We start from the raw sequence: 24704 nt of genomic DNA, 5'->3' as shown, positions 1-24704 counted from the left end.
ATTGAGCCTGAAGAAGAGACCTGAGTAGTCTCGAAAGCTTGCTATTATTACCATCTTTTCAGTTAGCCATTAAAAGGTATCAACCACTGAGGACTTCAGTTCTTGTAAACAATTTTTTATCTCTACTGGCTAACACGGTACAAAGATATATTTTACCTGTATCAAACAAGCAAAGGCATCGAAATGACAAATTGGATAAAAAAAATTAATTGGTTCAAAAAACCTACTAAATTTAGTTTGTAAGAGTAGAGCTTCATTGTATCTTTTGTTATGAGGTTCTGTTGGGATCTATGGAAGATCTGCATTTAGTTTATTTTTGTTTGTACAGACGCTTTGCTTTATTTTCTTAGGCAGCACCAAATTAAAATTCTGCCTCTTAAAATATAACTTTAAGATACAGTCTGTTTAAATGATGGCTTTCCAGGTTAATAGGAATATATTTGACTTAGAATAATTCAGATCTTATGAACTTGGAGTTATGTGTTTGTCTTTCTCTGGTGAATATATTCTTATTAATATTGCCTTTTTATTACAATGTTTTCTCTGTTGTGTTCAAACCAGGACATTTTAAATTTTGGATGTCCTGTTGGCCTAATCACAGTGCTCGTGAGGTGTCTTGTGGGAAACAGACTCTAAGGAACAAAAGACTTAAACAAGAAACAAGCCTCTTATGTTTGAAGTGTGATAAATCATAATGAGATTTTCAAACAGGAGCGTGCCCCAGTTTAAAACATGGAATGTTGATTGCATATAGTTTAATCCTAAAAACAAAGATTGTTATGCATCCCATTTCTAAATGTGACAAACACAATTATACACATTATATGTGTTTCTAATCCTAAGGAAAAAGTTATATAGAAATATATAAGTTAGTTTTCTTACCCCTTCATGACTATGACATTTTCCTTTTTGATATATTTATTTATTTTATTCACTTATATAGTGCCTTTAATTCCACAGTGTTTAATATATATATATATATATATATTTAATATATAAACAAAGTAGATATATTAATAAAGATACTATTTTTGGTACCTGATTGGCCTATGGAATATTGTACCTTCAAGATACATTGTGTTGTGAGTTTATAGGCTTAGTTGAATGATTGGTCCGTTTACATAAAAGTCTATAATTAACTGGTAGTCAGCTGAAAAGGACATTTGGGAGGGTCATTGTGACTTACTGTCAGTTAACTAGTCTCTGTCACTAAGGAATGAAAGTGCTCTCAACATTCCCACTTGTCTGACTGACCGGGCTTTCTTCACGCTTGTCCTCCTAAATGTACTATTTATCTGTCTGACAGGAAAGACAAATTGTACAAAATCACTTTGTGTGATAAATTTAACTAGTCTACGGAATCCCAAAGATTGTCCTAGAGAAGGGAAAACCCATTTATTTAAATAGGCAGAACATAACAAGCATACCCAGATTGTTGCTGTGACCATCTGACCAGTATGACAGTAGGAGATAGTAGAACATTATATTTAAAACTTATCATTCATTGTGGACAACCTCTTTAAGCGAACACTTAATTTTCTCCAAAGCTTAGAAAGTGCAAGGATGAATTTCTTATTTCATGCAGGTGCATTTAACTGATTTGTATATTTAATTTCAAGTATCACTCAATCCATTTACGGTATACATAATTATGTTTTGCTTTTGCATAAATAAGGTAATAAATTATTGAGATTACAGCACATTCTTTAAAAATTAAATGCAAAAGCATATCTTTAAGTCACATTACCTCCTGCACATATTTCTAAAACTATTGACTGACAGCAAACATTTCTTTACAATGGAAACTTGTTCTTACAATTTTTGTAGCTTTGTAGCAAATAATTAAAAAGATCTATTTACTTTGTCTGTTGCTTATGTTTAGAATAACATGACTAGCTCAACTCAATACAGGAAAAATGAGAGATGCTGACAGTGGTAGTGGAAAACACATGGCTTACCAATGCCATGTCTAACCATTGCCAATAACCTAGTGAATAATATATTTAGTAGTACTAAACAATTTACAAATAGTATAAACGTTATGTACAAAAATCCTAGACTTATAAATACCATAACATTTCCTTTCATATCACCATCAATGCTCTGGTCGTCTCCCTTGGTCATGCAGCAATAAAATTCTCAGTTCCACTTGTGTTTTGCACGGACGAGTGGATTACAATAAAACACTGGATTGCACTCGCACCAGTGAAAAACTAAGGGGAAGTGTCCATCTACGATTGAGTTCTCATGCCATATCGGCATAAGAAAAGAATTGCAGCATGCTGCGTTTGGCAGTGAGAGTGTGATTCCTCGTTCCCCGCATGCACACACGGAGACATGTCCGTTTTTCTCCGGCAGCACGGGTGTCACACGGATCACACACTGATGTTATTCATGTGACATCAGTGTCAGTATCAGTGAGAGTATCAGTGTCAGTATCAGTGAGAAAACAGGGGTCTTTGAAATAAAAAGATTTTCTTTATTCACCTGTATCCAACGCTGTTTTATTCATCTCTGCTGTATCCTTCTTATGACTCCCGCTCATTATATGCATTGATTATTTACTGCACCTTGGACCTGGAAGCCAAGGACAGCACCTCTGGGTACAGCATCGCCGGGGACAGCGCCGGGGACAGCACCAGGGACAGCATCGCCGGTGACAGGTTAGTATCCAGTAACCAATGTGTGTGCAGTGACGTCCAAGAGATCATCGTAGTTCCCAATTAACTCTGATAAACCCATGAGTTCACAATGGTGACACCCTCTGTAGCGCAGGTGTTGCGGGGGTGTCATCAGGAAGTCATCAGAGTTCATTGGGAACTGCAATGACCTCCTGGACGTCACTGCACACACAAAGCTTGCTGGATACTCACCTGTCATCGGCGATGCAGTCACCGCGATTCTGTGACCACAATGCTCCAGCTTCCAGGTCCGAGGTGCAGTGAATAATCAATGAATATAATGAGCGGGGGTTAGAAGCAGGAGACAGAAGAGCCGAAGAAAACAGCGCTGGATACAGGTAAATGTAGAAAATCTTTTTATTTCAAAGACCCGTGTTTTCTCCAGTACATGTCACACTAATGTTGCCTAACCCAGGGCCGTGTGGTACCAGGTTCAGGGCTTTTAATTTTCAGTGGATTCTTACAGGTGGCTGTGCCCGGTCTCATGACCCTGGTGGTAGTTAAAAGAAGTCTAGTGAAAAAATAGTAAAAATAAATAAAATAAAAGTGTCTTGTGACGCCACCCACGGTTCCTGGCAATATTACCAGCGCTGCTTGCAGACCTCCAGGTGATGATAAAGCATCTAAATTGTAACGCTTCCCGTAGGTGGAGCGATGTCCCCAGGGGACTTGGGAAGGATCAAGATTTTACACACAGGGAGGCAGCTTACCACAAGAGTCTTGATACTGGTTTCTTCAAGGCCACTGATGTGCGTTTCCCCATGTTCAGGCAAACAAAGTCCATAGTGAGAGCTGTACCTTTGATAACAATAACAGTCACAGACACACACACACACACACACCAGGTCTTTCTTTCTGTACCTTTACTGATGTTGTTGGCAAAGTTAAGTCCTGGGTACAATCTGGGTGGTCAGGTGGCAGTAAGGATTTCCACATTCGTGAGCTATGAGGCCTCCTAGTTACTGTATGTTGGTTTAAGTCCTGGGCTGTCTAAAACCTGGCCCTGACCCCTCTGTATCTCTCACTTCTATAGCAGGCGATGAGAACCGTTCTCCTGGGCACCACTAACTCCGCTGCGGTCCCTGGCTCTATTGATGGCGGTGCTACAAGTGTTCCTGCACCAGGAGACTGAAGTCCCCTTCACTCTCCGGTCTTTTCTCCTGGGCCTGACTGAACCTGTGCAGACTATGACCCTGATATCCGGGTTGCTTCTTCTGGGGTGAACCGAGCTGGTCCCTCCTCCCCTTTTCTGTATCACCTCACCTCTGACCCTCACATAGGATATCTCACACTTCACTCCCTCAACAGTGAGACAGTGAGACGGTAGGGGTCAATGAAGGATTAGGGGGGGATGGGACTCTTATGTCAACCATGGATTATGATGTGGTGGATATTACGGAAACCTGGCTGGATGAAAGCCATGACTGGGTGACAAACATACAGGGTTATAGTACATTTAGGAAGGACAGGAAAGGCCAAAAAGGTGGTGGGGTGTGTATATTTATTAAATCTAACCTAAAACCTGTGTTGTATGATGACATTGAGGGGAACAGCAACAATGTAGAGTCAGTATGGGTAAATGTACATGGGGAGGAGAATAATGGAAAAATGCTAATTGGAGTTTGCTATAAGCCTCCTAACATACCTCAACAAATAGAGGGTGAAATGCTGGAACAAATTGAAAAGGCAGCTAATAATAATAATCGGGTTCTTATTATGGGTGATTTCAACTATCCAGACATACAGTGGGACATAGAATCTTCTGGTTCTGCTAAAAGCTGTAAGTTCTTATCTACTATTCAAGACCATTTCCTCTCTCAGATGGTAGGTGAACCGACCAGGGGAGATAATTTGCTAGATCTGGTCCTGTCAAATAGACCGGATACAATTTCAGATCTACAGGTCCGGGAGCACTTGGGCACCAGCAATCATAATATGGTAAGCTTCAACATAATATTCAATAGAACATTTCAAAGGGGGAATGCTAAAACCTGGAATTTTAGGAAAGCTGATTTCAACAAATTAAGGGAAGAGCTTAAATGTGTAGATTGGGACAAAGTCATAATAACTGGGGATACCGAACATAAATGGGGTAAGTTTAAGGATATACTACTAGAGTCCTGTAAAAAACGTATACCCTCTGGTAATAAAATGTCCAGGAATAAAAAGAAACCACTATGGATAAATAAGACTGTACAAAGTATAATAAAACAAAAACAAAGGGCATTTAAAATCTTAAAGGCTGAGAATACAGATAAAGTATAAAGATATCAATAGGAAATGTAAAAAAGAAATCAAACAAGCAAAATTAGCTACTGAAACAAAAATCGCCAATGACATTAAAATAAATCCCAAAATCTTTTATAAATACATTAATGCCAAAAGGAAAACAAAGGATAGTATTGGCCCCTTAAAATATAATAACAAGTTAGTTATAGAGGACAAACAAAAGACTGAGATATTAAATAGGCATTTCTCATCTGTATTCACCAAGGAACTGACTGTACCAGGGATCATTCAACAAGTGAAAAATCAAAGTTCACCACCCGATATAATTAATTTAACACAAGATGAAGTACGCCTACGTCTGAGTAAATTAAACATTGACAAATCCCCAGGGCCAGATGGCATTCATCCACGAATATTGAGGGCATTGAGCTCCGTAATCGACAGACCGCTGTATCTCATCTTTTTAGACTCACTTGTAACAGGGTTGGTGCCTCAGGATTGGAGGATTGCTGATGTGGTACCGATATTTAAGAAAGGTAAGAGGGTAGATCCAGGCAACTACCGTCCAGTAAGCCTGACATCAGTAGTATGCAAAGTTTTTGAGGGCATTTTAAGGGATGACATGCAAAAATATATTGCAGAAAATAATATGATAACTGACAAACAGCATGGATTCATGAAAGATAAGTCGTGTCTAACCAACCTGTTGGGGTTCTATGAGGGGGTAAGTTCAAACCTGGATATTGGTAATGCAGCTGATGTGATTTATTTGGACTTTGCAAAGGCATTTGATACTGTACCACATAATAGCCTTATATTAAAGCTCCAGAAGCAAGGACTAGGGGAAACTATATGCAACTGGGTAAGGAATTGGCTAAAAGATAGGAAACAAAGAGTAGTCATAAATGGTACATTCTCTAAATGGGCTATAGTCAGCAGTGGGGTGCCGCAGGGATCTGTGCTTGGACCAATTCTTTTTAATCTCTTTATTAATGACCTTGTGGATGGGATTGATAGTACAGTGTCAGTCTTTGCCGATGACACCAAACTATGTAGGATATTAAAAACTGACCTGGATAGTACTATATTACAAAAAGATCTGGATAAGATGTCAGAATGGGCAGATACTTGGCAAATGAGATTTAATGTTGATAAATGTAAAGTAATGCACCTAGGACGGAGTAATCCTATAGCTGCGTATACATTAAATGGAAGTAAACTCGGGACTACAGAACAGGAGAAGGACTTGGGTATTCTCATTACAAATAAGCTGACCAACAGCACTCAATATCAAGCAGCTGCTAAAGCAAACAAGATTTTAGGGTGTATAAAAAGAGAGATTAGATCCCGTGATCCCAACGTATTGTTACCCCTCTATAAATCACTTGTAAGGCCACATCTGGAATACGAGATCCAGTTTTGGGCTCCACATTTTAAAAAGGACATTCAGAAGTTAGTGTCAGTTCAAAGGCGGGCAACTAGACTATTACAAGGAATGGAAGGCCACCCATATGATGACAGGTTGAAAAAGTTAGATATGTTTAGCTTAGAAAAAAGACGTCTCAGAGGAGATCTCATTTATATGTATAAATACATGTGTGGTCAATATAAAGGACTGGCACATGACTTATTTCTTCCAAAGACAGTACTAAGGACCAGGGGGCACTCACTGCGAGTGGAAGAAAAGCGATTCCAACAGCTAAATAGGAAAGGGTTCTTTACAGTTAGAGCAGTCAGACTGTGGAATGCCCTACCACAAGAGGTAGTAATGGCACATACTATAACAGCTTTTAAAAAAGGGCTGGATGATTTCCTCAGTACACAAAACATTGTTGGTTATAAATGACTTAGTGACTAAATGTAGAACTGGTGGAGGAAGGTTGAACTAGATGGACCTAGGTCTTTTTTCAACCTAAGTAACTATGTAACTATGTAAATGACTCTGCCAACTGTCTCTTTTGACTGGCTCTGACTGGAACTAACTGTCTCTGACTGGAACTAACTGGTTCCCGCACACTCACTTCAGATACCTCACCCACTAAGCTCCACCCCTAGGCTGGTTTCAGGGACAGTGCTCACCACTATACAAGTTCAGCTGCACTAGGCCCTAACCACGATTTAGTGGAGTGTTGTGATGACTCTGTCTGTGTGCATGTGTCATGTGAATTCTCCTAATGTGGAAATCCCTTTTTGCACCTACCAGGTGTTACTGTGGCTACTTAACCATAGGGTGCCACAATGTCACACGTATGCAAACACAGATGTTACACGTGTGACACATGCATGACACACGTATGACCATACCGATGCATGTGGTTTGTATATGATTAAACACAGACGTCTGAAAGAGGCCTAAGTGACTTTATGGGGCAAATGTGACGGAAAATACTCCAAAGTGACACCATTTAAAAAACTGCACCTCTCAAAGTGCTCAAAACCACATTTAAGAACTGTATAAACCCTTTCGGTGCTTCACAGGAATTCAAGCAATGTGGAAAGAGAAAAATTAAAATGTTACATTTTCCCACAAAAATGTTACTTTAACCGCAGGTTTTTTTATTTTCACAAGGGGAACAGGAAAAATGCATGATACAGTTTGTTGAGCCTCTTGAATAAATAAACTACTGTTTTGGAGTGGAAGGGAAGGAGCACCATTTGACTTTTGGAACACAAAATCATCTGGAATCGATAGCAGACATCATGTTGCATTTGTAGAGCTCCCAATGTGCCTTAACAGTGTAAACACCACAAGGAATTTTTCTTGATATGAGTTGAGCACATTAGGCCCCCAGTTGCTTCACAGAATGTTCTATCATTGAGCCGTGAAAAAAAATCTATTTTTTCCCACAAAAATGTTACTTTAGCCCCAATTCTATTATTTTCACAAGGTTGACCGGAAAAGATGCACCATAAAATCTGTTGTGCAATTTATCTTCAGTACACCAATATCCCATATGTGATGGAAAACTACTGTTTGGGTGCACTGTACGGCTCACATTTGAAGAGCCCCTGACATGTCAAAACAGCAGAAAGCTTCACAAGTTACCCCATTTTGGAAACTAAACCTCTTGCAAATATCATCTAGTAGTTTAATGAGCATTTTTAACCCTTAGGTGATTCACAGAATTGTATAACATTGGACTGAGTAAATGAATATTACCATTTTTTGCACTAAAATGTTGCTTTGGCAAGTTTTTCATTTTCAGAAGGGGCAATGGGAGAAAATGAATGATATAATTTTTGTGCAATTTCTCCTAAGTATGCCTTTTGAGGCACAGTGCAAAGCTCAGAAGGAAAGGAGCGACATATTGTACTTCAGGTTGTGCTGGAATGGTTTGCGGGTGCCATGTCACATTGCAGAGTCCCTGAGGTGTCAGAACAGCAGAACCCCCATAATTATATTTGTACCGAAACATTTTTGTTTTAGCCCCAGATGTTACATTTTCACACAGGAAAATGGGTAAAAATGGCACCAAAATTTGTCACACAATTTCTCCTGAATGTGGCAATACCCCACATGTGACTATACAATACTAATTAACCACATAGCAAGATTCAGGAGGGAAGGAGTGCTATCGGACTATTGGAGTACACATTTTCATACAAAGGTTTGTGGACTCCATATACAAAGCCTCTAAGTTCCAGAAAGCAGAATCCCTCTTTACGTGACACCATTTTGAAAATTACACCCCTCTAGGAATTTATCTACAGATGTAGCAATGATTTTGACTCCATGGGTACTTTTCAGGAACACACAGAAATGGATGTTGCTGAGTTAAAATCTGCCATTGCAGTGCCTAGAAGATAGTAGTACTCAGTAAATTGTTGTGCTCAGTACATTGTAGTGCCCATATATTGTGCCCAGATTGTGCTTCTTGAGACACACACGCCAATAAATTAAAGGGTGTATCTCACTACAGAAATGCCAAGAAGGGGTAGGCTCACTGAGTGGCTCTGAAGGGAGAGGGGCATTTTGATTTGGAAGCACAGACTTTGCTGGATTTATTTTATTTTATTGGGAGGTAGTCATAGCACTTTTCCAGAACCTATGTGCTACCAGTAATGTCCAATCCCCCAAGATTTCCATTTGTAGATGATGGACCAGAATGGGGACTTGCTTTTTTTGTATATTGAGTTAAAGCTTTTATTGGGCCCATTTTACATACAATTCTGAATCACATTTATCCCATGCTCTATGCTGAGCCCTTACATTGGGGTTTCCATCTAAATCGTCTAATGACAAGATTCAGATTACACCCCCGAGGGATCTGTGCACTATAATGAGGCAGCAGGGTTACTTTTGACTCTGTGTGGCTTCTATTCAGCAAAGTGCCTTGTAGAAGTTCCAAAAATAGTGGTTGACGATGGTTGTATGCACCACTGGAAAGATGTACACCATCTGCTCTCATAGCACAGACTGAGTTCAAGATGACTCCATCTGCATTATATTAAGGAATCTTCAGTCAGGGGTTCCATCTGAATAATATATTTCAGAGATTTATATGTAATCATTGATGTAAGTGCTCAGTGTAAAGTGCAGCATAAATATGAGCCAAGTCTTAATGCAATCTTTGGGAGAAAGAATTTATAAATCAAGAATTGCTTTTAATTATTTTTTTCACAGTTTACTGTGTAGTATAAATGATTATGCGGCTTTATTAACAAGTCAGTGCGATTATCCGATACCAGAGAAGTATTTTTTTTTTTTAAATACAATGGTTTTTTACAAAGAAAAGTTTTTGCATCATCATATTTGGAGAGCTATAATTATTCTGTATTTCTGCCAACAAAGTAATGTGAGGGCTTGTTTTTTTGGTTGAGTTGATGTTTTTATAAATACCATTTTTGGGCACATAATGTTTTTGATCGCTTTCTATTTTGTTTTTTGGGTGGCTGAATTAACATTATACCAGAATTCAGGAACTGTTTTTTTTGTTTTTTTGTGCCTTTCACCATGTGCTAAAATTAATTAAACAGCTTTATTTTTTCAGGTATCATTACTAGAGATGAGCGAACCAGTCCCGGTTCGGCTCGAGGTCGGTTCGCCGAACGGAGGTCCCGTTCGAGTTCGGCTTGTCGAAAGTTCGACGAACCGAACTCGAACTGCATAGGAAACAATGGCAGGCAATCACAAACACAGAAAAACACCTAGAAAACACCCTCAAAGGTGTCCAAAAGGTCACAAACAACTCACAACACAACACAAACACATGGGAAAGTGACAAGGACATATACTTATGCAAAAACAAAAGAGCTGGACAAGGAAAAAGAGGAGGAGACACAGATATAGGCATGGCACGCCCTTCTAAAGTCATGTAAAACACCGCAAGGTGACTCCAAGCGGAGTCTCCCTTTTTTCCAAAAATTGGGCCCCACACACACCCACCCATTCAGTGGCAGCACTTGTGCCCCAGTTGTACACTTCACAGCTAGATTTGCATCAAGCACATTCAAAAATACGCCATAATTAACCGTCCCCAGGATGACACCGGGGTAGGTAGCAAAGTCTTTGCTGAACCATGACTTGTTCATCTTGGCTTCTTTTAAAAACAATGTAAGCAAGGGTTACTCCAAGCGGAGTCTCCCTTTTTTTCCAAAAATTGGGCCCCACACACACCCACCCATTCAGTGGCAGCACTTGTGCCCTAGTTGTACACTTCACAGCTAGATTTGCATCAAGCACATTCAAAAATACGCCATAATTAACCGTCCCCAGGATGACACCTGGGTAGGTAGCAAAGTCTTTCCTGATCCCAGCTCTGTTCATCTTGGCTTCTTTTAAAAACACAGCAAGCAATGGTTACTCCAAGCGGATTCTCCCTTTTTTCCAAAAATTGGGCCACACAGACACCCACCCCATCAGTGGCAGCACTTGGGCCCTAGTTGCAAACAGGATGTTTTGATTTGCATCAAGCACATTCAAAAATACGCCATAATTAACCGTCCCCAGGATGACACCAGGGTAGGTAGCAAAGTCTTTCCTGATCCCAGCTCTGTTCATCTTGGCTTCTTTTAAAAACACAGCAAGCAAGGGTTACTCCAAGCGGAGTCTCCCTTTTTTCCAAAAATTGGGCCACACAGACACCCACCCCATCAGTGGCAGCACTTGGGCCCTAGTTGCAAACAGGATGTTTTGATTTGCATCAAGCACATTCAAAAATACGCCATAATTAACCGTCCCCAGCATGACACCGGGGTAGGTAGATAAAGTCTTTGCTGAACCATGACTTGTTCATCTTGGCTTCTTTTAAAAACAATGTAAGCAAGGGTTACTCCAAGCGGAGTCTCCCTTTTTTTCCAAAAATTGTGCCCCACACACACCCACCCATTCAGTGGCAGCACTTGTGTCCTAGTTGTACACTTCACAGCTAGATTTGCATCAAGCACATTCAAAAATACGCCATAATTAACCGTCCCCAGGATGACACCAGGGTAGGTAGCAAAGTCTTTCCTGATCCCAGCTCTGTTCATCTTGGCTTCTTTTAAAAACACAGCAAGCAAGGGTTACTCCAAGCGGAGTCTCCCTTTTTTCCAAAAATTGGGCCACACAGACACCCACCCCATCAGTGGCAGCACTTTGGCCCTAGTTGCAAACAGGATGTTTTGATTTGCATCAAGCACATTCAAAAATACGCCATAATTAACCGTCCCCAGCATGACACCGGGGTAGGTAGATAAAGTCTTTGCTGAACCATGACTTGTTCATCTTGGCTTCTTTTAAAAACAATGTAAGCAAGGGTTACTCCAAGCGGAGTCTCCCTTTTTTTCCAAAAATTGTGCCCCACACACACCCACCCATTCAGTGGCAGCACTTGTGCCCTAGTTGTACACTTCACAGCTAGATTTGCATCACGCACATTCCAAATCCACAAGCATTTACTCTCCCCAGGATGACACAGGGGTTGTAAATTCCTTCTGGATCCATGACTTGTTCATTTTGATGAACGTCAGTCTGTCCACATTGTCACTGGACAGACGCGTGCGCTTATCTGTCAGCACACACCCAGCAGCACTGAAGACACGTTCAGAGACAACGCTGGCAGCTGGACACGACAAAATCTCCAAGGTGTAAGTTGAGAGCTCTGGCCATTTTTCTAGGTTTGAAGCCCAAAAGGAGCAAGGCTCCATTTGCAAAGTCATGGCATTGATGTTCATTTGGAGATACTCCTGTATCATCCTCTCCAGCCGTTGACTATGTGTCAGACTTGTTGTCTCTGGTGGCCTTGCAAAGGAGGGTCTAAAAAAATTATGAAAAGATTCCATAAAATTGCTGTTACCAGCACCAGATACGGTCCTACTGGTACGTGTAGACTGTTGAAGATGACGAGACCGTCCCATGTTTGTCAAGTTACAACTGGGAGATTCACTCCCTGCACCTGCACGGTTGTTTGGTGGAAAAGCGGATCTAAGATCGAGTAACAGCTTCTGCTGATACTCCTGCATACGTGCGTCCCTTTATATGGCTGGAATTATGTCACAAAATTTGGACTTGTAAAGGGGATCTAATAGTGTGGCAAGCCAGTAGTCATCATCACTTCTAATTTTGACAATACGAGGGTCATGTTGGAGGTAGTGCAACAAGAAGGCACTCATGTGTCTTGTGCAGCCATGCGGACCAAGTCCACGCTGTGTTTGTGGCATAGAGGTGCTAACCGTTCTTTCTTCCTCTGACATCTCCCCCCAACCTCTTTCAACTGAAATTTGACCAAGGTCTCCCTCATCTGCTGAGTCTTCCATGTCCATGGACAGTTCGTCCTCCATTTCCTCATGTCCTCCTGCACCTTCCTCAACATCTCGCCTGCTACCATGCGCCCTTGTTGATCCCTGTCCCCCATGCTCCCATGCCTGGCGCCTTGGTGATGATGAACGTCTGGACCTTGGTGATGTTGTTGTGTCTTGCGCATATGAATCCTCCTGTAGTTCATCCCCTTCCTGTTGTCCCACCCCCTGACTCCGAATAGTGTTTAGCGTGTGTTCCAGCATGTAAATGACTGGAATCGTCATGCTGATAATGGCATTGTCAGCGCTAAACATATTCGTCGCCATGTCGAAACTGTGCAGAAGGGTGCATAGGTCCTTGATCTGAGACCACTCCATCAGGGTGATTTGCCCCACCTCTGCATCTCGTTGGCCCAGGCTATACGTCATGACGTATTGCACCAGGGCACGGCGGTGCTGCCACAGTCGCTGTAACATGTGGAGAGTTGAATTCCAGCGTGTCGCCACATCGCATTTCAAGCGATGAACCGGCAGGCCGAAAGACTTCTGGAGCGATGCAAGTCGCTCAGCTGCGGCGCTTGAACGGCGGAAGTGAGCAGACAGTTTTCGTGCCCTGTTCAGAAGGCCATCTAGGCCGGGATACTGTGTTAAAAATTGCTGCACGACAAGGTTCAACACGTGAGCCATACAAGGTACGTGTGTCACCTTGCCCAGGCGAAGGGCCGCACCCAGGTTTGCAGCATTGTCGCACACGGCCTTACCAGGCTGCAGGTTGAGTGGAGACAACCATTTATTAAACTCGGACCGCAGAGCTGACCACAACTCCTCAGCTGTGTGACTCTTATTCCCAAGACATGTCAAGCTAAAGACCGCCTGATGCCGTTGCACTCTGCTGCCAGCATAGTAATGAGGGGTGCGTGATTCCTTCTGCGCAGTGAGAACACTGGTGGCCTGACCAGGCAGGCTTGGGGCGGAGGTGGAGGACCCAGATGAGGTGGAGGATGCAGAAGCAGTGGCGGAACTTGGACAGACAGAGGATTGACACACAAGTCGTGGGGACGGCAAGACTTGTGCAGCAGACCCTTCACCATCTATCACCATAGTTACCCAGTGCCCAGTCAGCGACATGTAACGTCCCTGTCCATGCTTACTGGTCCAAGTATCGGTGGTGAAATGCACCCGTTCACACACAGAGTTTCTCAATGAAGCGGTGATGTTGTGTGCGACATGCTGGTGTAGCGTGGGCACACCTTTCTTAGAAAAGTAGTGGCGACTAGGCATCTGGTACTGGGGCACAGCGACAGACATAAGGTCTCTAAAATCCTGTGTGTCCACTAGGCGGAAAGGCAGCATTTCTGTAGCCAACAGCTTACAGAGGGATAGAGTCAACCTCTTAGCTTTGTCATGGGTCGCAGGAAATGGCCTTTTATTTGTCCACATCTGAGGGACAGAGATCTGGCTGCTGTGTGTAGACGGTGTTGAGTAGGGTGTCCCTGGAAAAATGCAGGTTTGTGAGGAAAGTGCAGGCGGAGACATGATGTTGCCTTCATCCAAAGTTGGTGCTATCGATGTCTGAGAGAGCTGTACACACTCACTTGTTTCCCCTTCCAAAACAACTGACGACCTACCAAGCAAACTGCCTGTTGCGGTTACAGTGGTGGAAGTTGTGGGTGGAAAAACAGGTGTGACAGCTGTCCCCACAGTCCTAGAAGATGACGAGCGCGCGGATGCACTGGAAGGGGCAGGCGGTGGATGGTTCGCTCCGCTAGGCCGCATTGCAGCACGGTGAGCTTCCCACCGGGCCATATGATATTTATTCATGTGACGATTCATGGAAGAAGTTGTCAAACTGCTGAGGTTTTGACCTCTACTAAGAGAACCATGACAAATTTTACAGATCACATAATTTGGGCGATCTTTTTCTATGTCAAAAAAGGACCAGGCTAGGCAAGGCTTAGAGGCCATGCGACCTGTTGATCCACCCCGAATAATGCTCAGAGGCAGAGTGGTGGCTGAGGATGCAGTTGTAGACGTGCTACCAGTACTCCGACTCTGTCCAGGAAGGTGCAAGGTAACTTCGTCATCAGTTGCATCCTCCTCCACCACCTCTGTTGACCTCCTCGAGTGCCTGACTGTGGGTTGACAGTAGGTGGGATCTAGAACTTCATCATCAATTGTTGTGTTTGCACTCCCCTCCCCCTCAGACCGAGCCTCTTCTTGCCCTGACCGAATATTTAAGTTGTCATCCCAATCGGGTATCTGAGTCTCATCTTCATCAGTATGTTCCTCATTGTCTATAACCACAGGTGTTACAGTTTGTGACAAAGGGTGAACATTATGCTCCGAAACTTGGTCCTCACGGCCTGAATCAGAGTCACAAAGGTTCTGGGCATCACTGCAGACCATTTCCTGTTCTGTACTCACTGTAGCTTGGGAGCAGACCTCTGATTCCCAGGCTATAGTGTGACTGAACAGCTCTGCAGACTCAGCCATCTCAGTTCCACCATACTGTGCAGGGCTGATGGAGACTTCAGAGCTGGGAGAAATCAAGTTTGATTGGGATGACAACTCAGAGGACTGGTGTTTTTTGGATGCGGTACTTGAAGTGGCTGAGAGGGCACTTGTTGGACCACTTGAGATCCATTCAAGCATTTTCCTTTTTTGCCCATCATCTACCTTTGTTCCTGTTGTTCGTGTCCGTAAAAAAGGGAGCACATCGGATTGTCCACGGTAAGTAGTAGACATCTTACTTTTGCTGGTAGATGGTCTATCTTCAGCAGATGATAATGGAGCTTTGCCACCTTCCCCACGGACAAAACCTTTTTTGCCTTTTCCACCACGCCTCTTCCCCTTTCCACCAGCATCTGTCATTTTGCCACTCATGTTGATTGCGACAAGATTGTGGACTGAAAATGTGGTAGTAAAAATTGAGAGGTGGTGTAGATTGCAGTGGTGGTCTAGCTTTATTAACAGCAGAATAATAAAGAATAAATATCCCTGACAATGCAACTACGGCCCTTAAACTGGCAGCAAAAATTGCTAGTATAATGGCTTAGTTATAATGAGTTGGAGTGTGCAATGCAGGCAGACGTGCTCTGCAAATGTCTTTGCACTAGTGGGACTATAGCAAAGTCCAATAGCCACGTTTAGGATGCCACTAGGTACACTGAGTGTTTGCTAGTATAATGGCTTAGTTATAATGAGTTGGAGTGTGCAATGCAGGCAGACGTGCTCTGCAAATGTCTTTGCACTAGTGGGACTATAGCAAAGTCCAATAGCCACGTTTAGGATGCCACTAGGTACACTGAGTGTTTGCTAGTATAATGGCTTAGTTATAATGAGTTGGAGTGTGCAATGCAGGCATAGGTGCTGCAAATGTCTTTGCACTAGTGTGACTAGACAAAAGTCCAATAGCCACGTTTAGGATGCCACTAGGTACACTGAGTGTTTGCTAGTATAATGGCTTAGTTATAATGAGTTGGAGTGTGCAATGCAGGCATAGGTGCTGCAAATGTCTTTGCACTAGTGTGACTAGACAAAAGTCCAATAGCCACGTTTAGGATGCCACTAGGTACACTGAGTGTTTGCTAGTATAATGGTTTAGTTATAATGAGTTGGAGTGTGCAATGCAGGCAGACGCGCTCTGCAAATGTCTTTGCACTAGTGTGACTAGACAAAAGTCCAATAGCCACGTTTAGGATGCCACTAGGTACACTGAGTGTTTGCTAGTATAATGGCTTAGTTATAATGAGTTGGAGTGTGCAATGCAGGCATAGGTGCTGCAAATGTCTTTGCACTAGTGTGACTAGACAAAAGTCCAATAGCCACGTTTAGGATGCCACTAGGTACACTGAGTGTTTGCTAGTATAATGGCTTAGTTATAATGAGTTGGAGTGTGCAATGCAGGCAGACGTGCTCTGCAAATGTCTTTGCACTAGTGGGACTATAGCAAAGTCCAATAGCCACGTTTAGGATGCCACTAGGTACACTGAGTGTTTGCTAGTATAATGGCTTAGTTATAATGAGTTGGAGTGTGCAATGCAGGCAGACATGCTCTGCAAATGTCTTTGCACTAGTGGGACTATAGCAAAGTCCAATAGCCACGTTTAGGATGCCACTAGGTACACTGAGTGTTTGCTAGTATAATGGCTTAGTTATAATGAGTTGGAGTGTGCAATGCAGGCATAGGTGCTGCAAATATCTTTGCACTAGTGTGACTAGACAAAAGTCCAATAGCCACGTTTAGGATGCCACTAGGTACACTGAGTGTTTGCTAGTATAATGGCTTAGTTATAATGAGTTGGAGTGTGCAATGCAGGTAGAGGTGCTGCAAATGTCTTTGCACTAGTGGGACTATAGCAAAGTCCAATAGCCACGTTTAGGATGCCACTAGGTACACTGAGTGTTTGCTAGTATAATGGCTTAGTTATAATGAGTTGGAGTGTGCAATGCAGGCAGACGTGCTCTGCAAATGTCTTTGCACTAGTGGGACTATAGCAAAGTCCAATAGCCACGTTTAGGATGCCACTAGGTACACTGAGTGTTTGCTAGTATAATGGCTTAGTTATAATGAGTTGGAGTGTGCAGAGGACAGGAGGGTACAGTGCCAGGATTGTGGGGCTCTGGGTAGAGGAATGGAAGCCTGCCTTTCTATTCCCTCCTAATAGGGAAATGCAGGGAGGAAATCCCTGACCTTGGCTACACAGACGCTGTCGCTGTTTTCAGGACCTGTCACCTTAACTCTGACTCTGCCGGTTTGAGCCCTTAAAAGGACTGCTAGAAAGTGCTCTCCCTAAGCTGTCTAACGCTGTGTATGGAGCGCATACAGCTGTATCAGCGATAGGACAAAGGACGGAGCTGCGACAGTGATGTCTGACACCAAAGACGCAGAAGAGATAATGGCGTCCTGGAGGAAAATGTCCGGTTTTATAATGCAGGGACATGTGACATGGACATCCTATCAGACATGCCGTTGCTTCTCTGGCTAAAAGTCCACTTAGCTGTGTGTGTGTCTGGGATTGGCTGACATGCTGGCCCGCCCCACTACACGCGCGCGCTTAGGGAAGGAAGACAAGGAAAAAAAAAAAAAAAATGGCGATCGCCATTATAGAAACAGCAGTGATCTGAAGGCGCTGTTCACGCACACTATACACTGAAATGTCATAATAGTGTGATTCACAGAGTGACTTACACTATTACAGCGGAAACCAAGCTAGGATTTAGCTGTTTTTTTGCTGCTAGAACCGTTCTCGAATGTTTCTAGAACTATCGAGCTTTTGCAAAAAGCTCGAGTTCTAGTTCGATCTAGAACAGGGCCCAAAATCACTCGAGCCTAGAACTGGAGAACCTCGAACCACGAACCGCGCTCAACTCTAATCATTACAGCAATACCCCAATTATTTTTTTTTATGTTTTTCAGCATTTCTACTTTAAAAAGTGGGTTGTTCTGAATGTGTTGCTACCAAATACATGTACTTTATTTTTTTTTTTACAAAAATGTATGTATTTATTGATATATTTTATTTTTTTGTTCCTTATTTTGTGATTTTTTTTTGTTATTTTTACAATTTTTTTTAAAAGTTTTATGTTTACGTTTTTACCCTGTCCTACAAATGGGATATCGACTTTCCCTGCCCTGATCACTTGTCTAATGCTCTGTAATGCTTTTACAATGCAGGGAATTAGATCTGTGATTGGCACACAGCAAGGAGGCTTGTTAGGGCAGGACCTCACAGGATTCATAACTGAGTGGCATGGGGTCAACATGAAGACCATCGGCACAGTGTGATCGCAATTGTGTTGTGCTTATCAAACCAGATAGGAAGTTCCCCCCCTGCAATGCTGAAAGATGTTGCAGTCACCTGTGACAGTGGCATCAGAGGGGCTTATCTGTGCTAGCACCATTTGTGGATGTTACAGCAGAGTATCATCTACTGATGATCTTGCAGGCACATGGCACATGAGCCAACGCAATTGTACCACCATACATGTATGGCGGTTTGCGGAAATGCACCTCCTGCAGCACCAGACATGTACGGCAGACGTTGTAAAGAGGTTAAAACTGCATTATCAAGAAAAAAATGTACAGGAATAAGGCTTGTTAAATATGGGAACTGTAGGGTCAAACTTGCCCACTAGATTACCAGAGAATACTGGTTTGGATTCAGGTTCTGTCATTGCACTAAGCCCCAATTGTCCAGCAGAAGAAAAAGTTATTTGGAAGAATTAGCCATTTATATACCATGGGTTTTCTTTTTAAGGGTTCATTTACAATGATAACAAAAGATATGAGGTAAGTAGACACTTACATATACATTTTGCATACAGATGAAGAGTGGATCTTCAGAATTACTTCTTAAGATTTATCTAAAGCAGCTACAGAATTTTTCCCTGGCTCCAAATGTGGCAATTTCAAAATGTCCTGGGTCGCTTACAATTGACCCATGTAGAAGACATAAATAGTACAACTTTCAAGAAAGTCATCAAGCAATCCCTTCTAAATTGTCTCTTCAGTGAGGAACAAGAAGAACTCTATTGCCACCTATCAGAGGTAACAATCCTAAAAGTCAAAAGTGACCCTTTCATGAGCCTTGTCATGTGACTTAGGATTTCTGCCACATCAGAACCTCAATTTGCAGATATGCTGTTTCAGGATAGTTGTCTCTTGTCAATTGCAAAGTATGAGATCTGATCTGGTGAGAGGCTAAGACGGGTTATAAAGGGGAAGATATTCTCCTTGTGGATACTGACACACCATTCCAGCATGCCAGTGGCAAGGAGACTTTAAGTCTCAATGCTCCTCTGGGAAATATTCAAATTGGCTCTTCAGGGAGGAAGAAGACAAACTCTAGTGCCACCTATTGGAGGTAGCAATCCTGAAAGTCGAAAGTGGCCCTGTAACGAGCCTTGTCATATGACTTAGGATTTATGCCAGATAAGAACCTCAATTTGCAGACAGGGTGTTTCGGGGTGGTTGTCCCTCATCAGTGCAAAGTATGAGATCTGATCTGGCTGTAAGAGAGATGCTGTTCTACGTAGGTGTGGAATTTTTCTTTCCCCTAGAATTTGCACTTGCACCCTTGTTATAGTCTCAGTCCTGAATATTCAAGATCATTAAACAAATCTCAACAATGATCTGTGATACTTTTATACCTAGTAAATATGAGTTAGCTTTAAAAACAAGTTTTGGGCATCTGTGCTTTGGAATTGATTTGATCTTGCTTTGTTTGCAACACTGAAATGTGAAGTCGCGCTGTCAGGACTGTAGGCAAAGATCATCATATTCAGTGACATCACAATGCTGAACATATGGCGACACTGCAGGTAATTAGAACTCCGGACTCAGAGGCAAGAAATATCACATCCTCGGGGTGATAGAGGAATAACATTTCACAAATATTTCCATGTAACATCTGCATTAAGATACATTGCTCCATATGACAAAAAAATGAAGTGAAACACCATAGATTTCTCATATTATTTTGCAGTGGAGCTTGTCTTTACATGTAGAGACATCATAGTGGTCACTGACGTATAGGGGCAATGTTGTAAAGAAAATATAATAACCATGGTCGATATTGGTTAAAGCCACCTGGAGGGCAAACTATTCATTAATAAACATTGAAAACTAAGAAACTAGCGGTGAGGGTTTCTGTCACGAGTTCAGCCTCTGGACATTTAAAACATAAGCTTCACTGTCATAAACAGATCTGTTGACGATAAAGCAATTTCAAAATCAATGCACTTATGAAAGGCTTGATAAAGTCTAATGTGAGCTAATTGCTGCCGCCATAGACTGGTACAAATGTGATGCCTATGGCAGTGAATAATGGCGTGAGCACAAAGACAAATCACAAACTGAACATCTTGTTTCCGCACGGCTGAATGTGTAGCCCACTTTGAACTCTCCCTGACGGTAGATAAGGCATTTTGCAATAAAAGCCTATGTTCCGATCTATCCTTTGGAGATCTAACCGTGCAAAAAATCGAAGTGGCTTCATGTTATGAGCCAGGTCTACTCTGAAGGAAGCCAGGGATATAAAGTCTAAATCATTTCTGTTTGTAAAACCAACAAAAGGTCACTAAGAAATGAGGGTCCAAAAGGTTAAAGCTGTTACTAGCAAGTTAACCATTTTGGCTGAACCTATTGTGTGTAATCTTTGCAGTAATAAACTCCGTAACTGCACATAACTAGGGGTGATTAATAATAAAGGGAAAATCATCTGAATATCAATCAACATTTTTTAATATTTTTTTTTACAATTAAGCCCTGCAGTTTAAATTATTGATTATTCAATATATTATATTACAGTTTAATAAGGCTGAATAACAGTTGAAGGTTATGAAGTCAGAATGATATTTCTCTAGTGGCTATATTCACTCTTTGGTAATAATAACAGCAAATGTAAAAGTGATGAGCGGAACGTGGAAATATTTTTTTTTCATTATTTTGGAATACGGCTATTGCAAAAGTAGTAAGAAAATTATATTAACGGTTTGGTTTCTGTAGATTCTTATATTATTTAGTTTCTGTTTCAGTTTGCCACACTTCTCCATTACTAATGGTAATTATACTATTTTCACTCCTTTATTCTTGTTTCTACTTATGTAATAGTAGATTCACTTTTCACTATTTCTATACAATAGGTCTTTCCCTGCAATATAATCACCGAGTCTTTTTAGATGCCAATATAAACAAAAATTCCACACTTTTACTTTTTCCATATATTCCACGATATATCTTGAGGTTAAAGGTATGTTACCCTACCTATACTTAATATAGGACATTATTTCTCCTTTTCTGTAATCGTTATTGATAGATGTTGATCAGATTTGTATGGCTCTATTTATATAGGACTTCTCGTGGTAAGACAGATTGGGATGTTTATCCCTTATGTTCTTTAGGATGAATCCCTTTTGTTTTGAGGTATATCATAAATAGTCCATCTCATACTATTACTTTATGATTTTTTCATTTATTGGTTCATATAATTTTATTTTCACCAGTACATTTACTAACGAGCAACTATGTATTATGTCTTTCTGAAATGGAATATAGTTTTCACTGATTGTTTCTTCATATAGAGAACCTGAACCTTCTAAATCGAATTAAGAGTCCCCCTCCAAATAATCTTTGGTGACATCTTTTGATATCCCCAACATTTTTACACTAGGTAATTGCGTTGTTTTGTTTATTTTATATATGGTTACATTATTGAAAAATGTTATTATTATTATTATTTATTATTATAGCGCCATTTATTCCATGGCGCTTTACAAGTGAAAGAGGGTATACGTACAACAATCATTAACAGTACAAGACAGACTGGTATAGGAGGAGAGAGGACCCTGCCCGCGAGGGCTCACAGTCTACAGGGAATGGGTGATGGTACAATAGGTGAGGACAGAGCTGGTTGCGCAGTGGTCTACTGGACTGAGGGCTATTGTAGGTTGTAGGCTTGTTGGAAGAGGTGGGTCTTGAGGTTCCTCTTGATTATTTTTATTATTTATTTTTATTATAAAAAATCCTTTTTGTTATCAATGATATGATGTAATGTCTTTATAAGAATATAATGTGTTTATTTATCTCCTTTATGTGGTACTAATAGTCTGTTATATTGTCTCATTATGTACAGTAACAGTTACCAAAGAAGGCTCTTGCCGAAACGTTAATTTGAATGTTACAGTATATCATTTAAATATGACAAGAAAATAATATGTTTTCTAGTACATTTACTTATTTTCTCCTGAGCACTGGTTACACAGTGAGCTGAGCCATACTCTAGTTTTTTGGTTTCTGTGATTGTCAGGGCTCCATCATCAAACTATACTGAACCCTAATATGTGCAGATTTCATTGAATCTTTAGCCATTGAATGTCTGCAGATTTAGGAAAAGAAAAAATGAAAATGTGATGTGCATTATGACAGCAAAAAACCATAGGACCTTTAAGGCCATGTGCCCACGATGAGTTTTTGACCCGGTGTATAAACAATGAGTCAAAAAACAGCATCTTACACTTCCAGCAAAGTAGATGGGATTTATAGAAATCTCAGTTTACATTATAGGTGCAGCAATTCTGCAACATTAAGAACTTACCAAAAGATCATCATTGGAATGAAGCCATGGGCCATGTGCACACATTGAATATTTGGTGAGTTTTTACCTCAGTATTTGTAGCCAAAACCAGGACTAGAAGAATCAGAGGAAAAGTAAAATAGAAACATGGGCACCACTTAAGATTTTTTTACCCACTCCTAGTTTTGGCATACAAACACTGAGGAAAAAAACTCACCACATATTCAAGGCGTACACATGGCCTACTAGAGAAGCACCTTCAGGATCATGTGCAAGTCCTTAAGCCAATGATTGGACCTCCAAAGATACACAGAGGAGAACATGAGCTGTGTATTTTGGGGTCAATATTTAGTAGACCTGTAAATTTTGAGATTGGTGAGGGAGGTTGTAAGAAGGAGCTGATCTGTGGCGTGTACATATTAAAAGGGCTGTGGGTTTTGGTCTATGCTGTTTATTTAGGGGACCTTTCTTATATATTTAATTAGAAGATCTGTATAAATGTATAGGTCTCTACTAGTGATGGGCAGATCCAGACTGTAAAAGACCGGATCTGAGCAGTTTAAAGCATTGTAAATACGGGAGGATAAGAAGTATAAGTACAAATAAATAGAGAAAAAAATTGCAGTTAACACAACAAATTCCAAAAATTATTGTATGTGAATTTATTTTTTATTAACTACAAAAAAGTTCACATGAATAAATATGAAAAAGGGGGGGATGGGTACAGAAGTGTGAGGGCACAAGTAGCACTATACAGAATTGCAGAAAATAAAATACAAGTGCACATACAACCCTCTTCGGCCAAAAAAACTCAATGAATAATGTTGTACGGAATAGAACTTCATGTATATATTAAAGAACGCCCACTAAAGGTCAAAAAGAGACATGAATTCAACCATGTGCAAAAATTGTTGCTATTAAATAAATCTAAAAATGACCACTTAGAAAGCAAAAATATTCAAATAGAAAGAGGTCATAGCAGAGGTGTGGAAAAGGAATTCTCAAATGTAAAATGATCCATAGTGGATACATCCAGTAAAGTGCATAATGCTTTCTACATTACCTCTGCCGTATTATGAGTTAGATAGATAAGCAGGGGGGAAGCCCCAATGACTGTTTCGCTAGAGAGCAGCTTTTTCCAAGGGGAAAACATTATGCACTTTACTGGATGTATCCACTATGGATCATTTTACCTTTGAGAATTCGTTTTCCATACCTCTGCTATGACCTCCTTCTATTTTCAGATTTTTGCTTCCTAAGTGGTTATTTTTAGACTTATTTATTTAATAGCAACAATTTCATAAAGCAAAAGTTCTTTTTTATTTCTTGAAATCCAAAAACCAAGGTATGTCAAAAGTGTAACGTTTCGGTCACCTATAGACCTTTGTCAAATATACACACTATAAAGTAAGGGGACAAAATAATATGTGCAAAATTGAGTATAATGTTCAGATACATAAGATTCTAAATATACCAAAAAATTAACAAGCTGGGGAAAATGCGCAAATCAAAGTCAGTCCACGTCCACAGCATTTCAGAACACAGACATCCAGGAGGTACAACATAAAACAATGGAGTATATGGAGAGAAAGGTAGACCCACACAAGGAAGGTATGTGAATCACGAAAACAATACATAAAAACAATACATAAAAGTAAAAATGCATAGAAAAAATCCATAGACATCATCATAATCATCATGGAAGAGACTATCCTGAAGTAGATAACACAGCAGGTATGATGGGCTCATCATACGCACATCTGCAAAAAATAAAGTGAATAGATAGGGTCTTTATAAAAATGAACTTTTGCTTTATGCAGTTGAGTGTCGGATTTTTTTCTTATATTGTGTATGGTTTGGGAACCTATTCATGCACTAAAAATAATTTTCAGGAGTGACGTATTTATGTTGACAAACCCAGCACAGATAAAGCATACAGGTACAGGCTGCAGCCCTGAGCTCGGCACTTATCTTGGCTGTGTATCAAAATAAGAAGAAC

General features: G+C 40.9%; 1 protein-coding gene across 1 annotated transcript in view; it reads right to left on the bottom strand.

Moving 5' to 3' along the window:
* Positions 1-24704, bottom strand: part of LOC142250231 (transmembrane protein 132D-like) — a 1501062-nt gene that overhangs the window by 649880 nt on the left and 826478 nt on the right. The window lies entirely within an intron of this gene.

The sequence above is a fragment of the Anomaloglossus baeobatrachus genome, chromosome 1 (assembly GCF_048569485.1).
Source record: "Anomaloglossus baeobatrachus isolate aAnoBae1 chromosome 1, aAnoBae1.hap1, whole genome shotgun sequence".
In the NCBI taxonomy this organism is placed as follows: Eukaryota; Metazoa; Chordata; class Amphibia; order Anura; family Aromobatidae; genus Anomaloglossus; species Anomaloglossus baeobatrachus.
This window is presented reverse-complemented; position numbering and strand designations above follow the sequence as displayed.